Source organism: Emydura macquarii, unplaced genomic scaffold (genome assembly GCF_026122565.2).
Source record: "Emydura macquarii macquarii isolate MOO-44397 ecotype Brisbane River unplaced genomic scaffold, CSIRO-AGI_Emac_v2 contig_2205, whole genome shotgun sequence".
Classification (NCBI taxonomy): Eukaryota; Metazoa; Chordata; order Testudines; family Chelidae; genus Emydura; species Emydura macquarii.
Genome location: NW_027132342.1, coordinates 31,600,594 through 31,615,459, shown reverse-complemented (window position 1 = coordinate 31,615,459; position 14,866 = coordinate 31,600,594). Strand labels below are relative to the sequence as shown.

The 14,866-nt window shown below is 39.1% G+C and overlaps 1 long non-coding RNA gene across 1 annotated transcript in view; it reads right to left on the bottom strand.

Moving 5' to 3' along the window:
- Positions 1-14,229, bottom strand: part of LOC137160542 (uncharacterized) — a 168,978-nt gene extending 154,749 nt beyond the window's left edge. Inside the window, exon 1 of the long non-coding RNA XR_010921914.1 lies at positions 14,117-14,229. This is a non-coding gene — a long non-coding RNA (uncharacterized lncRNA). The remainder of the gene's footprint in view (positions 1-14,116) is intronic.
- Positions 14,230-14,866: the final 637 nt, after the last annotated feature.

Sequence of the window (14,866 nt, the reverse complement as noted above, 5' to 3'; positions counted from 1 at the left end):
TGATGAAAATATTGTATAGAACTGGACCTAGGACAAATCCCTGCAGGACCCTACTTGATATGCCCTTCCAGCTTGACTGTGAACAACTGATAACTCTCTGGGAATGGTTTTCCAACCAGTTATGCACCCACCTTATAGTAGCTCCATCTAAGTTGTATTTCCCTATTTTGTTTATGAGAAAGCCATGTGGGACCATATCAAAAGCCTTATTAAAGTCAAGATATACCACATTTACTGCTTCCCTCCTTCAACAAGGCTGGTTACCCTATCAGAGAAAGCTATTAGGTAGGTTTGACGTGATTTGTTCTTGACAAATCCATGCTCACTGTTACTTATCACCATATTATCTTATAGGTATTTGCAAATCGATTGCTTAACTAACTCTTTGCTCCATTATCTTCCTGGGTACAGAAATTAAGCTGACTGGTTTATAATTACCCTGGTTATCCATATTCCCTTCTTTTATAGATGAGCATATATTTGCCCTTTTCCAGTCTTCTGGAATCTCTCCCATCTTCCTTGGAGATCTTTTTGGAGATAATTGTTAATGGTTCGGGTATCTCCTCAGTCAGCTCCTTGAGTATTCTGGGATATATTTCATCAGGCCCTGGTGTCTTGAAGACATCTTATCTAAGTCATTTTTAACTTGTTCTTTTCCTATTTTAGCCTCTGATCCTCATTCTCACAGGCATTCACTATGTTAGAAGGCCAATTGCTATTAAACTTTTTGGTGAAAATTAAAACAAGAGAGTCATTTATCACTTTCACCATTTCCACATTTTGTGATATTGTTTTCCCCACCCTCACTGAGTAACAGGCCTACCCTGGCCTTGGTCTTCCTCTTGCTTTTAATGTATTTGTAGAAAGATTTCTTAATACTCTTTATGTTTCTAGCTAGTTTAATCTCGTTTTGTGCCATGGCCTTTCTAATTTTGCCCCTACATATTTGTGCTATTTGTTTATATTCATCCTTTGCAATTTGACCTAGTTTCCACTATTTATGGGACTCTTTTTTTGAGTTTCAGATCACTGTAGATCTCCTAGTTAAGCCCAGGTCATCTCTTGCCTACTTCCTATCTTTCCTACGCAGTGGGATAGTTTGCTCTTGTGCCCTTAATCATGTCTCTTTGAAAAACTGTCAACTCTCTTGAACTGTTTTTCCCTTTAGACTTTCTTACCTACTTACTCCCTGAGTTAGCTAAAGTCTGTCTTCTTGAAATCCATTATCTTTATCACTTTCAACCAAGCTGCCTTCCACCTTCAAATTCTCAGTCAGTTCCTCCCTATTTGTCAAAAATTAAATCTAGAACAGCCTCTCCCCTAGTAGCTTTCTCCACCTTCTGAAATAAATCACAGTGTCCAATACATTCCAAGAACTTGCTGGATAATCTGTGTCCTGTTGTATTATTTTCTCAATAGATGTCTGGGTAGTTGAAGTCCCCTATCACCACCCAGTCCTGTGCTTTGGATGATTTTGTTAGCTATTTATAAAAAGTCTCATCCACTTTTTATTCCTGGTTAGGTGGTCTGTAACACTTGGTCTGTAGTCTTTATTCCTGCTTAGGTAGGCCAAAGCACAATTTGAGTTGCAACTAGCAAGGAATGTGAAGGGTAACAAGAAGGGTTTCTACAGGTATGTTAACAACAAGAAGGTGGTCAGGGAAAGTGTGGGCCCCTTACTGAATGGGGAAGGCAACCTGGTGACAGATGATGTGGAAAAAGCTGAAGTACTCAATGCTTTTTTTGCTTCTGTCTTCACAGACAAGGTCATCTCCCAGACTACTGCACTGGGCAGCACAGAATGGGGAGGAGGTAAACAGCCTTTAGTGGTGAAAGAACAGGTTCAGGACTATTTAGAAAAGCTGGACATACACAAGTCCCTGAGCTGGATGCAATGCATTGGATGGTGCTGAAGGAGGTGGCTGATGTGCTTGCAGAGCCATTGGTCATTATCTTTGAAAACTCATGTGATTGGGGGAGGTCCTGGATGATTGGAAAGAGGCAAATATAGTGCCCAACTTCAAAAACGGAAGGAGTATCCAAAGAACTACAGACCCGTCAGCCTCACCTCAGTCCCTGGAAAAATCACGGAGCAGCTCCTCGAGGAATCCATTTTGAGACACTTGGAAGAGAGGAACGTGATCAGGAACAGTCAACATGGATTCACCAAAGGAAAGTCATACCTGACCAACCTGAGTACCTTCTATGGTGAGATGACAAGCTCTGTGAATGAGGGGAAAGTGGTGGATGTGATATATCTTGACTTTGGCAAAGCTTTTGATACGGTCTCCCACAGTATAATTGCCAGCAAGTTAAAGAAGTATGGGTTGGATGAATGGACTATAAGATAGAAAGCTGGCTAGATCATCGAGCTCAATGGGTAGTGATCAATGGCTTGCTGTCTAGTTGGCAGCTGGTAACAAGCAGAGTCGAGTCCTGGGTCAGGTTTTGTTCAACATAGTCATTGATGATCTGGAGGATGGAGTGGATTACACCCTCAGCAGGTTTGCAGATGACACTAAGCTAGGGGGAGTGGTATGGATAGGATACAGAATGACCTAGACAAATTGGAAGATTGGGCCAAAAGAAATCGGAGGAGGTTCAACAAGAACAAGTGCAGAATCCTCCACTTAGGGTGGAAGAATCCCATGCACTGCTACAGATTGGGCACCGATTGGTTAGGCAAAAGTTCTGCAAAAAAGGACCCAAGTGTTACAGTGGACAAGAAGCTGGATATGAGTCAACAGTGTGCCCTTATTGCCAAGAAGGCTAACAGAATATCGGGCTGCATTAGTAGGAGCATTGTCAACAGATCTAGGGAAGTGATTATTCCCCCCTATTCGGCACTGGTGAGGCCACATTTGGAGTACTGTATCCAGTTTGGGCCCCCCCACTGCAGAAAGGTGCCCTCCACTGAACTCCCTCCAATTTGTCCATATCCTTCCTGTACTGGTTGGGAGGGTAAACTGAACACAGTACTCCAAATGTGGCCTCACCAGTGCCTAATATCCAACTTCTTGTCCACTGTAACCCCCAGGTCCTTTTCTGCTGAACTGCTACCTAGCCAATCAGTCCCCAGTCTGTAGCAGTGCATGGGATTCTTTCATCCGAGGTGCAGGACTATGCACTTGTCCTTTTTGAATCTCAGATTTATTTTGGCAGAATCCTCCATTTTGTTTAGGTCACTCTGTATCCTATCTACCACTCCCTCCAGCTTAGTGTCATCCACAAACTTGCTGAGGGTGCAATCCACTCCATCCTTCAGATCATTAATGAAGATGTTGAACAAAACCGGTCCCAGGATTGACCCCTGAGGCTCTCTGCTTGATACTGGCTGCCAACTACACACCGAGCCATTAATCACTGCATCTGATGATCTAGCCCCCTTGATTGCTTTCATGCTTAAAACGAAGTCTGTCTTTAAGCATTTTGCTGTATCATGGCTAGAGCATTCAGCATCCTGCAAGATCAAGCCCTTAGGGTCAGATTCAAAGTTTATAGAAGTGAAGAAGTCTTCACTGAGTCTTGACTTCATTGGAGCATTGGATAAGGCCCTTAGAAAATTAGTAAACTTGCAATACATAAGAGATGGACCTCAGTTTTCCTATCTATAAAATAGGGATAATGACACAGATGTCCTTGGTAAAACACTGAGATTTACTGATGAAAAGCATTAGATTAAGAGCGAACTATTAATTATGATTAATCCCAAACCTCAGCACACAGAATGTATCAATATTTACAGATTTTTGATCTAACTTTATATGACAGTTCTGCAAAATTAGTAATTCATGAGTATTGCTTTTTCTTATCTTGTCATTTTGTAAAAGTAGTTTCTGTCTCTTCAGTCTATGAACTCTTTCAATTTTATGAAAAGATACTTATATTTTGTCATCCATTCATAAGGAATTTGCCATCACTTCTGGTTGTTTAAATTCAAAGATTCTACGCAGTGTGTGTAAGTGCTTGAAGGACCAGGGCCCTAATTTGAAGTCTAGTCTACAAAAAGTGAAATAGGAAAATCACATGGAATTAGATACAATTATTAAAACCTAATTAGCTGAACAATCACATATGTGCTGTAGGGTTAGAAACAAACTGCATCAGGAAACAGCATGTGAAAATGACCCAGTTAGTTACCAAAAGTATCATGGAGGGATCAGATTTCTAGCTATAGTGGCAAAGAGTGTGAGTTAATTATTTTTAAGAAGTCAGCATGTCTATATGATGAAAAATGACTAATCTTATGTGCCTAAGGTTTCAGTTTATTAGTTTTCAATAACAGACTCAACCTAAATTAATCTCATTTTGTTAGCTGAAATGCTGCAGGCTTTCACTTACTACAAGACACCATTTAATCCAAAACATCACAAGATAACATCAGGGTGGAAGAAACTTGGCAGGGACTGAGAACAGCATGGCATGAGCTGTATCCATTAATGAGACAGTGGCAAACTGACTACCTGTAATAAAACATGCAAGATTGATAGACAGACAAATGAAAAAATAAGTGCTGTATCTCCTAGTGTCTTCAGTGCATTATTATTGCTAATTATTTGCATAGCACAGCAACCATATGCAATACTTTACAGAACAGTAATACATTCTCTCTACCCTGCAGATCTTACGATCTAAGAGACAGACACATGACAGCTGTTTAGGTAAATGAAGGATGTGGTGAGATTATTGGTCAGCGAAACCATGCAGGAAAAATTCAGAAGAATTGTTTAAAGAGATCTGAAAGAGCACAGAGGATGCTCAGCAGGCAACAGTTCAGAGACTGTTCAAAGCATAGATATCAGCATGAAAGTGTATGTGAAAGCGAATGTGGGAGAGAAAGACAAGAGGAGGAATTAAAAAGGATTGAGAAGAGCTTATGTAGCACAATAATACAAATAAAATAACTCAGCATATTATATACAATTATGCACAGACACAAAGTTAAAAACATTATGAAGTCTGCAAAGTCAAGCACTCAAAAATTAGGAAATGTAGAATAAAGTTTCCCCATGTCCTCCTTGTGAATATCATTATGCTTCAGTGAGTATTTACACAGTCATTTTCCCCCCATAGGACGGCTGCCTCATTTGGTGCATAGGAAGAACCTGCTCTGATTCCAGTCTCACACTTCTTGTCCTAACCTACTTCTTTCCCCCACCCAGTAGTCTGGCTTTTGCCTCCTCTGTTTCTTAGACAGCTTCCTCCTCCATGCTGCCTGGGTGCCCATGGGGGTTGGGGTGTCACTGAGAGCACAGGAGGTACAGGCTCCCTGTTCTCAGTTCTAGTGCCCAGCCCCGCCCTAGCCTGCCTTTATAGGAATAATCCAGCTTCGCCTCTGTAGCCCTAGGCTGAAGGAAGCATGTTCATTTGTTCTGAGGGGAAGGCACATGCACAGACTGGCCAGCACTAGAAGCCATGAAAGGCTCGAGCATGCTCAGTGAGGACAGACTCTTGGAAGATTTTAGCTGTTAAAGTCTAGCAACTCTCTAGTGAGCAAGTGCAAACTGTGATTTTCAAAGACATAAATTGGCTCACTTGGAATGGATTTGCACAGGAACAGCAGGAGTCACATCCCTGACACAAAGGCCCCCTTGCCAATTCTTAAATCCCTGCTCCAAAAGACTAAAATATTTCAAAAGAAAAGGTCTTAAATTTAAAAAACAAAACAGGGGTAAACTGTGTATTTTTCCCTAGATTCGTTCTCAGAAATGACAACTGTTTTGGCTGAAATTTTCCATACAATATCAGCCTGACGCACGTGATGTACAGTTTCAGCACAAATGGTTGAGGTCTGGAAAGATTATGAGCAAATGAAAATAGTATCTTAGAATGGGAAGTTTCAAACAACCTTAATTAATAACAGGCGGTGCTACAAGCCTGACATATAACATTCATAAGAGTAGGGAGGGATTATTATGCCATTTTACAGATAAGGGGATCAAAGGCTCAGAAGGGCTAAGTGATTTGTCCAAGGTCATAGCAAGTCAGTAGCAGAGCCTGAAATAAGAACTAGCGGAATCTCTTCATTGACTTCAAACTGTTTGGAGCAGGTCCAAGGAGAGTAAATAGTGGTACAGTTTGGACAGCAGGTTTCTCTGGGGGGGAGGGGAGGGAAGGGAAGGGAGTGTCCATACGGTTCAAGGAAACAGTGCAACAACAGTGCTAGCAACTACTGTTGTTGTTAGTACATCCTTAAACCATAGTGAGGAGGACATGACCTATGTGACAAGTCACTAAGATTAAAGCCTGGAGACTTCAACACGTGGCTTTAGAATCTCCGACTAATCTTGCTCCTGCCTCCATCTCGTTTCTTATTTCTACCTACTGTGCCTGTGTGGATGCATCAGACTGTGTTCAAGTAAATCTGGCCCTTTGAAGTCAATGTTAAGACTCCCATTGACTTCTCTGAAGACAGGATTATTACAATTTGGTTCTCAGAGGAAAAAATCCCTGTCCACAACAGTCAAGCAAGCATTGCAAGAATGAATCATGATTAAAACTTGATTTAAACATTGGTTGAATCTGTGGGTAGGGTTTTAGGATCCTGAGGAATGAGCTGAAGAGATTTGTTGCTTTTATGGCTGCTTCTAAGGAAGAACATTAAAGACATTTCTGGATTAACTAGTATGTCTTAAAACAAGGGCAGAGTTCCAGTGGCAACAAATCTTCAAGGGAATAATTAGCTCCTTTAACCAGAATTTTTAGTTAAAGCCTACTTGATAATGGTTTCTATTTGTGGTTCAATAAGTCATATGCAACCAAGTGTCTTAACAGTGCTTGTGATAAACAAATTTGGTTGTCAGTGAAACAAAAAGCAAACATTCAGAAATATCATCATCATCATCAATTGGGGGGGGGGGGGGGGGAGGGATAGTTGCAAAGGCAAATAGGATAATTAAGCATTTAACTTGAAAGTCAGTAGGAGCTGGTTGCATTACTGCCCTTTCTTACCTGAAAATATCCCCCCACAAATTGGTGTGTCATGAGTAATAACAGAGATGGGTATGTTAATAGTGTCTATGGCCCACTAGCATAATTGATGCCAAATGGTAGAAATTTGTTACTATTGTGATGGAGTTAAATTTGAGGAGAAATTTAAAAGAGAATGAGGTGGTGGTTTTAGGTGTTTTGTTGAGGAGTTCTCCATATGCATGGGAAGCAGAATGAGAGAAAAAAGCAGACGTGCTTGTGGGGAAAGGACACCAGAAGGTGATCAGGACCAGCATGAAATATTTGGGGAAAATTGTGCTATTTCCTTCAAAAGAAAATCAAATAGAATCCATGACTCAGAATAAATCACCAAAAAGCTGGGGGCAGAGGGTAATTATGTCAGAAAGTGGGGAGGAGGGAAATCACTCCTTTTAACTATTGCCTCAGGGCATTAAAATATTACTCCAGGGGATAAATGAGGTCTTAGAAAAAACACTTAGAAAAATTAAGACAATAAAGGTTTATAGGAAATGAAAGTGTTAATGCAGAATTAACCTTGTTCAAAGCCTTAAAAGATCAGCACATAGTAATTTCTTACAAGGCATTCCTTGTAATGGTTTCAGTAGATTCTGCTCTGTCTCTTTATATCCCCCAATATATACACACACACTAGTTCAGTTCACCTTTTCAGTAACTCTCAATGAAAACAGACAGAGGTTTCAAGATAATCTTCAGTTATGCATTCCAAGAATGTTAAACCCTAGCTTGTCTGCAGTTCTGCAAACTGTGGTGTCCAGGCAGCCCCTGAGTGAAGAAAAGCCCAGTTAAGTTCATTGAGCTATGTGTGAATGACCCCTTACCAACATTGGATGGGGAGCTTCAATTTGTTATTCTAGTGTTAATTCTGAGGACAAATATCTTGTCAAATAAAATGCCCCTTAGAGTTCTTTTAATGTGCATCTAAATTCTTTTATATGTCTATATATTTGTAATTTATATTGGATTCTGTATATTGATGGAGGAACACTGAGCATGGTCTGTTAGCTGGACAATATAGAGAACAGCGAAAAGCTAGAAACTGATTTTACTTTTTAAGAATGACATTGTCATATACATGAACTACTCCTGCATATTGGACAGGTTTCCCTCAGAGTTCTCTACGCTTTCCCCCCATATGTGCTATTCACATGTATGGATGCCCCTGTTTCTTTTGTGTAGGTTTCAGTCCCAAAGAGCAGCAGAGATTGCGTTGAGACAAGGCTCATCCATGGAGTCATCTAGTCCCTTTCTGTCCCCCATCAGCATAACTATGAGCTATGCTCCTGGGACCTGAAGGATCCAAAGCATGGAGGGAGGAAGAAGGGCAAGTTAAAATTACTTAACTCAACTAGGGAAGTACCATAGATTGGTGGATAGAAAAGTTACCCCCTGATTGGCTGTTGCCCCACCCCCAATCACTTCCCCATACATGAACCACAGATTACAGGAAGGTTCTTTTGCAGCAGAAGTGAGATGAGTGCTGTCGTTGAGACATTCGCCACCAAGATGTGCTGTCTCCCCTACCATCTTTCCATGGGAGCAGAGGGCAAGATATACTCCCAAATTATTTGCTAGCGACAAAAGCCATAGAATTCCAAATGTAATGAAGGGAGTTCACAGGTAAACTATTTGTGTTACAAATGTTGATTCTAATTCCCCATGGGCCTCTGAAAGAATTCACTCCATAATTTCTGCTAACATGTTAAAGCAAGCTGTGAATCCTGGTTATACTTATATATTTAGCAATACCCTCCTACATTCCATTAAAATCAGGTATTCATGGGGGAAAAAAATCCCTCAAAAAAACCTCATTTTAACAAAGCAATAAAGTTATATAACGATAAGAAATCAAATTATTCTAAAATGCCCTTCACAAAATCTGTTCTTTGCATTATGCTGATGAGATGGCATATGAATTATGGTAGAAAGACAGACAATACTTAATGATTAAAGCTAACTTGGCCAGAATACAGAGCATATGGATTAAGTTAAACAATTTATTTTAATGCACAGCACCGCAGAGAAGTTTCTGCACAATAAGTACACCATTCATAGATGCTCATTGTCTCTCCAGTAACTGCAGCAAGAGCATCCATTTTGTTTCCCCATACCTTAGCACAGAATCTCTCTTGCCAAACTAAGTAGTCACATTTACATAACAGCAATTTATAAAAGAGGCCTCTTGGTATTTCAGTGATAAGAAAGTGAATGAGTAGTATCATGTTATTAGACTGTGATACAGTCCCTCTGTTATTTTTAAATAGGATTAATTTCTGATTATAATGGTCTTCTTGTTTATTCACATTAGCGTGAAATCATTTGCACTTTATTTCTTCAAAATATAAATTACTTTCTAATTTAGAAAGCAGCTAAAACAACTTCTCACCTCTGTTGCAACTCGTGTAGTTAAAATGCTATCTCAAATTCTTGACTGATTTAAATGGATTCTTCCTTTTTATCTCATCCCAGAGAGGCAAAGTTATTTTTTTAAAGAAAGATGCCTAAGTTCTAACATTTTTTGTGTTTCATGATACTGTCAAACAGAGTACAGAGTTCTTTCATCTGATTATATATACCACTGTGACCAATTTAGCAAAAAAACATTTTAATTACAGATAGGAAATTAAAAATACCTGTATGTGCTCCAGGGAACCTTCTGAGAGAACATTTAAAAAAAAACATGGTGTCTATTCAGTTTTACAAACTAGTTTTCTCAAGTGAAATTGAACCAGCATTCTGTAAGGTGATGAATTAAACTAGAGATGCTCTCAAACTTTCAGTGGGATGTTCAACGTGAGCATGGAAATAGAGTAGATCATGGTAGATGGGGCATTAGTTGAAAACTGAGCCTACCTCTTGCCAGGTTCAGCAGAAGGAATCCTAGTACTTCTTAATGACTGAGGTTGTTTGAGTCTTGGTTTATTTCCTCAGAAATGACCTAGAAAAACCATTGTCCTGTAATACTGAGAGGAGTCTTATTGCCTGTTTTTGATTCTAAGTCCATCATGCTGGTGTAACACAACTGAAATTGCACAGAAGTCATTTAAAACATTTACTTTGTTTTTCATTTAGAAGTTGAGGAACAGATACTGAAATACAGAGAACATTAACCTTTACTGGTTCACCCATCTCTAATTACCATACAGTTATATAAAAGAAAGGATTCTTTTTATAGAAGCATCCAAAAGTTCAGATACTAACATTTACAAATCTCTATAGCCTGGAAATTGTGTTAGAAATTTTTCCAGATCAGGTTCTTTCACAAGAATTCAAATATTCCCTACTAATTGCTGCCCAGGAAAAGCCACTACAAAAAGCCTATCAGGTGCTAATGTGATAGTTTTACTTCTCACTTCCTAGAGAATCAGGAGAGAGAATTAGAAAAAACAAAACACCCTTTTCAGACATCAGCAAAAGTTCAGGGTAAATAACATTTGGGCACAATTTCCAGTTGTTTCTTATTCCATCCAAATTGTTTCACTCATCCTTGAAAACAGGAGCTTCTGCAAGCAAATCTTCACTGCCTTTGGTAGTCCATTAATAGTATGCAAGGTTTGTATGACATACTACCTGATTATAATTCTCTACTCATACCAGTTTTCACCTATATAAAGGACTACACATCGTGCACATCATTGAAGAATAAGGGCCTCTATTTCTAAGAGGGCCAACCTAAAATGTCAATAAGGGTATATCTAGATTAGTGCTTGGGGTCCTCTTTATATTCAAGTTAATTATTTGATAATTAACACCATGTTAAGTGCTGATCTAGACACCAGTCAGTTAAGAGTCCAATTCAGTTAAGAACCATTCTTAGAGTACCATTCAGTTAAGAGTCAGGTTTTTGTCAAGTTTAGAATCGCTGTCACAAATGGGGCAGGATTTACATGAGGGAATGGCTGACTGGGTTTGCAAACAAATCACAAATCCCATGGGATTAAAAAAAATTATAAAAAAGAAACAGATGCTAATCAAAGATATGACCTGGATACTTTAGAGAGCATGATTCACAAGGGAATTCCATTAGCCCAAATGCTAAGCAGTGTTACCTCTCTTCGAAGAGCTAACAAAATACATAGCAGATTTTTTTTTTTTTTAAAACTATTTTTTCCTAATTAATTCCTATGGGCTGCCAGATTTTTTCTGCTTCATTTTTTCCCCCAGTTACTCTGTCACACACAGGAGCAGATCATCATCTGGAAAAACAGCAGCAGTCCTCTCCAATCTGACTGGAATTGACCAACCGATCATTAACACTATGTAAAAGAGTGGATTCAATATGTCATGTCACCTACACTTCAATATAGAGGACTCAGACAGCATAGGCCTATAAAGTGGTAAAAAGCAGTTAATGTACTGTATATGTACCAATAATCTCACTGAAGTAAATTGAGTTTCATATGTAGATGATTAGGAATACTTTGCATTAAACTTGATAAAGTTTGCATGTCATTTGTGTATAAGCAACACTGATCTAGTAGCTAGTGGACCCATGATATAATTTAGCATATTATTAGTTTTGTTTTTTTTAAAGATGGAAGATTGACTGTAAATTCTCACTGAGCATTCCTCCTTATCCACTGTGACATTGGTGACCACTAGTTTAAAATATAGACCTTTTTACGTTCATTGAGGATATTTTCAGAAGATGGATTGTCAATCTATGGCAATGGCATTCTGGGAAATTTTAGCCTCCTGCCAACTCCAGACAATAGACTGATTGGGACACAAACTGAGAAATGCATGGGGAAAGCTGGTAACCTGAAGTATTCTGTTAAACACTAAAATCAGTCTCTCTGACATGTACACAGTCTGACACGGTGGGCTAAATTCAGCCCTGGCATAGTGACTGAAGTCCACTGGAATAACCCATGGGCACTGGTGGAGATTCATACTTGCACTAGCACAAGGGCTAGTGCAGGTCAGGGTGACCAGATGTCCTGATTTTATAGGGACAGTCCTGATATTCAGGGCTTTTTCTTGTATGGGCACCTATTACCCCCCAATCCCCATTCTGATTTTTTCACACTTGCTACCTGGTCACCCTCATGCAGGGACAGATAAGACTATTCAGGGACAGAAGGGGCCTTTCTGGGCACCTGGAGCAAGCCATTGTCCCATGGGGCTTGCACTACAGAGAGTTTCCAGGATATTGGACCAATCCAGCCATGCAAAGATACCATAGTTAATCAGGCCCATTGTCTTTACCACAGCTGGAAGAGTTGCCCTAGTCTTAAACTGTAGCATAGCTTTTCTGCATATTGACTGGGGACTAGCCATACCACTCCCTTTAAAATTAATATTAAATATAAATCCCAACCTAAAGGCATCTTGAAAGATTTTCCTGTTAAGTGCCTTTATTAAGCTGATGTAATGCATTTTCCTCATGAAAACGGTTATACAATTGGAATCAAAATAGGGAACAGTTTACTAATTTGAGGCACTGTTTAATTACAGTTCCTCTACAGCTGGTTTGTGCTTTGTACCTTTTAATCTAAACTCCAATTTAGATTCTACGCTGTAGTTATTTTTGAGCAGCATAACACCAAACTGATTTTTTTTTCCAGCAACAGAGTCCCAGGGGCAGAACAGCACCTCTTTTTATGTGGCTCATTGTAGAGGGTGCCTAAGGGCCAGTGGGTGAGGTAAATGTTGAAAATGCTGGGTTCATGCTTTCACATTCTAGTCACTTGAAAACAACAAAAAACACGGCACATGTGCTCTTCTGTTTAATCTCTTTAGACATTTTCTTCATAACCCTTCAAATACTGAAGTTGTTAAAACTCGTGTCAATAGCTTCCTCTTTTGTCAGGCCTTAGCAAAACTTTGTCTCATCAGACTTTTTGCTGGACTCTTTTGTTAATCCCTTTATGATATTACTCAGTGTTCTGGTCCGCAAAATGAGTGCTTGAGTGTAATCCAATAAGGCTACATACTACAAGCTTAAATTCAGTTTTACACAGATATTACATCACTGTAATTCAACAAACTTTGAAGTGTAGATACTCCTGATTTACATCACTTAGATAAGATCAGAATCAGGTTGTAAGTTTTATCTACCTCTCATTCTGTTTCTTCTGTTATTTGAAGACATTCTTGGGTTTGTCACTAATTAAAATCCCTTGAAAATAAATTTTGATTAAATTCAATCCCCTTCCCTCTCTAAAAAACCACTTCCATGATATACTGGGAATTAATCAAAATTGCAAAAGCAGAGACACTGGACTCATATTTACTGGCAATGGGAAAATGAGAAGGGAGGTCTTCTGCACTTAATATTGCACTGAACTTTGATAATGAATTTGGAAGTAAAACAAAGTAACTGGGAGGAATAATGCAACCACATTCTAAAGGTTCAGGGCTGTGTAGGTTAGCAAGGTCTGAAAACCTGCCCTAAGGATTTCTGTCTATAGAAGATATGCAGTTTGTAACAAAATAAGTCATCTTAGTAATCAAATACTCATCTCAAACTAAAAGTTAATTGGCGCTCTAATGAACATTAACTAATTCACTATTTTGAATCCAGTAATCCAGAATCATCCATATTTTGTACTGGCAAAAATAATGTTAAAAGAGAGCAGAATTGAAGACATAGCTTTGCCCACTGCCTCTAGTTACACACGATTCATTTCCAGCAATAATATTTTCCATTTTATTGCTAAGCATGCATGTTCAGGAGGTTTCAGATACTAACACTATTGAAAACAAACCAATTATGATGTTTAAATAGCAGCAAGAGCTTCTACCTGTACATAGTGACACGAAGGGCTAGTGTCATGTTGTGCACTAAATAGACTCAACCCATTGCTGTAATCAAGATTACCAAAGATCCATGGGAAAATTAGTTTAACAAAGTTCACTGACTTTAACAGGAGTTTTGCCTGAGGAAAGACAGGTGCAGTCAGCCCCTCAAGATGAACACTATCATGAAGTTATTTTTTATCCAATGAGGTAGTCCACAGACAGAGGAGCCAGTCCACATGACTTGCCCTGCAATAATGCATTTAAAGTCAATAGGAGATTTGATATTGAATTCAATAAGATAGATTGAGCCCTTAGGCAGAACCCTTAGCAAGATAGACCAATCAGGAGTAACATGTCTGAGAGAGGATTTCTTCCCTACTTCCCACAGCAAATTAAAACATACCCTTTTGCCATTTTCTTCTTATTTGTTGCAGATGATGAGTAGCAGGCCTGCAGTGAGGGGTTCTCTTTCCCCTGCTTCCTGCATATAAGACCCACACAAAGAGCAATGGAAAGTCCTTAGGCTAGCAAGTCTTTTCAAATGCAAACTCAGATGGCTAGATCCTCAGTTGGTGTAAATCAGTTTAGTTTAATTGACTTCAGGGAGCTGTGCCTATTAACACCAGCTGAGCATCTGACCTAGCAAATTCTTTTTCACTTCTCTTTCAGCTATAGCTATGGTAGGTAGAACTTGTGACAGAAGTAGCTAAAAAATCATCAAGGAGAAGTGTGATTTTTTTTTTAAGGTTGATGGTGCATACTTTCAGGGAAATACAATCACCCTGGGAAGATCAGAAGAGAAACAATCAGAAATTAATTACTCATGGCACATTAGTGTTAAACAAGGAGTAGGAAGCTGAAGAGGACAAATTTAACTTCTATATTAGGAAAAGTAACTGTCAGACTGTGGATCACTTTGCCTAATGAAGTAGTTATTGCACACTTTAAATGAATTCTCCCAGTCTCCATTTTCTTTTGAACATTTTGTCCATCAGTCATTTCTTTTGGAGCTCCATTTGTTCCCTGTTACAGATTTCTTTCTACTTAAGCTGTTCTCTCCTTTTGTGCAACCTTGTATTTTCTGTTATTCTCTTATTTAATTCATTGTCCTTTTAGTTTGGTATGTTCTTTCCCTCCATCCTCCTTTCACATG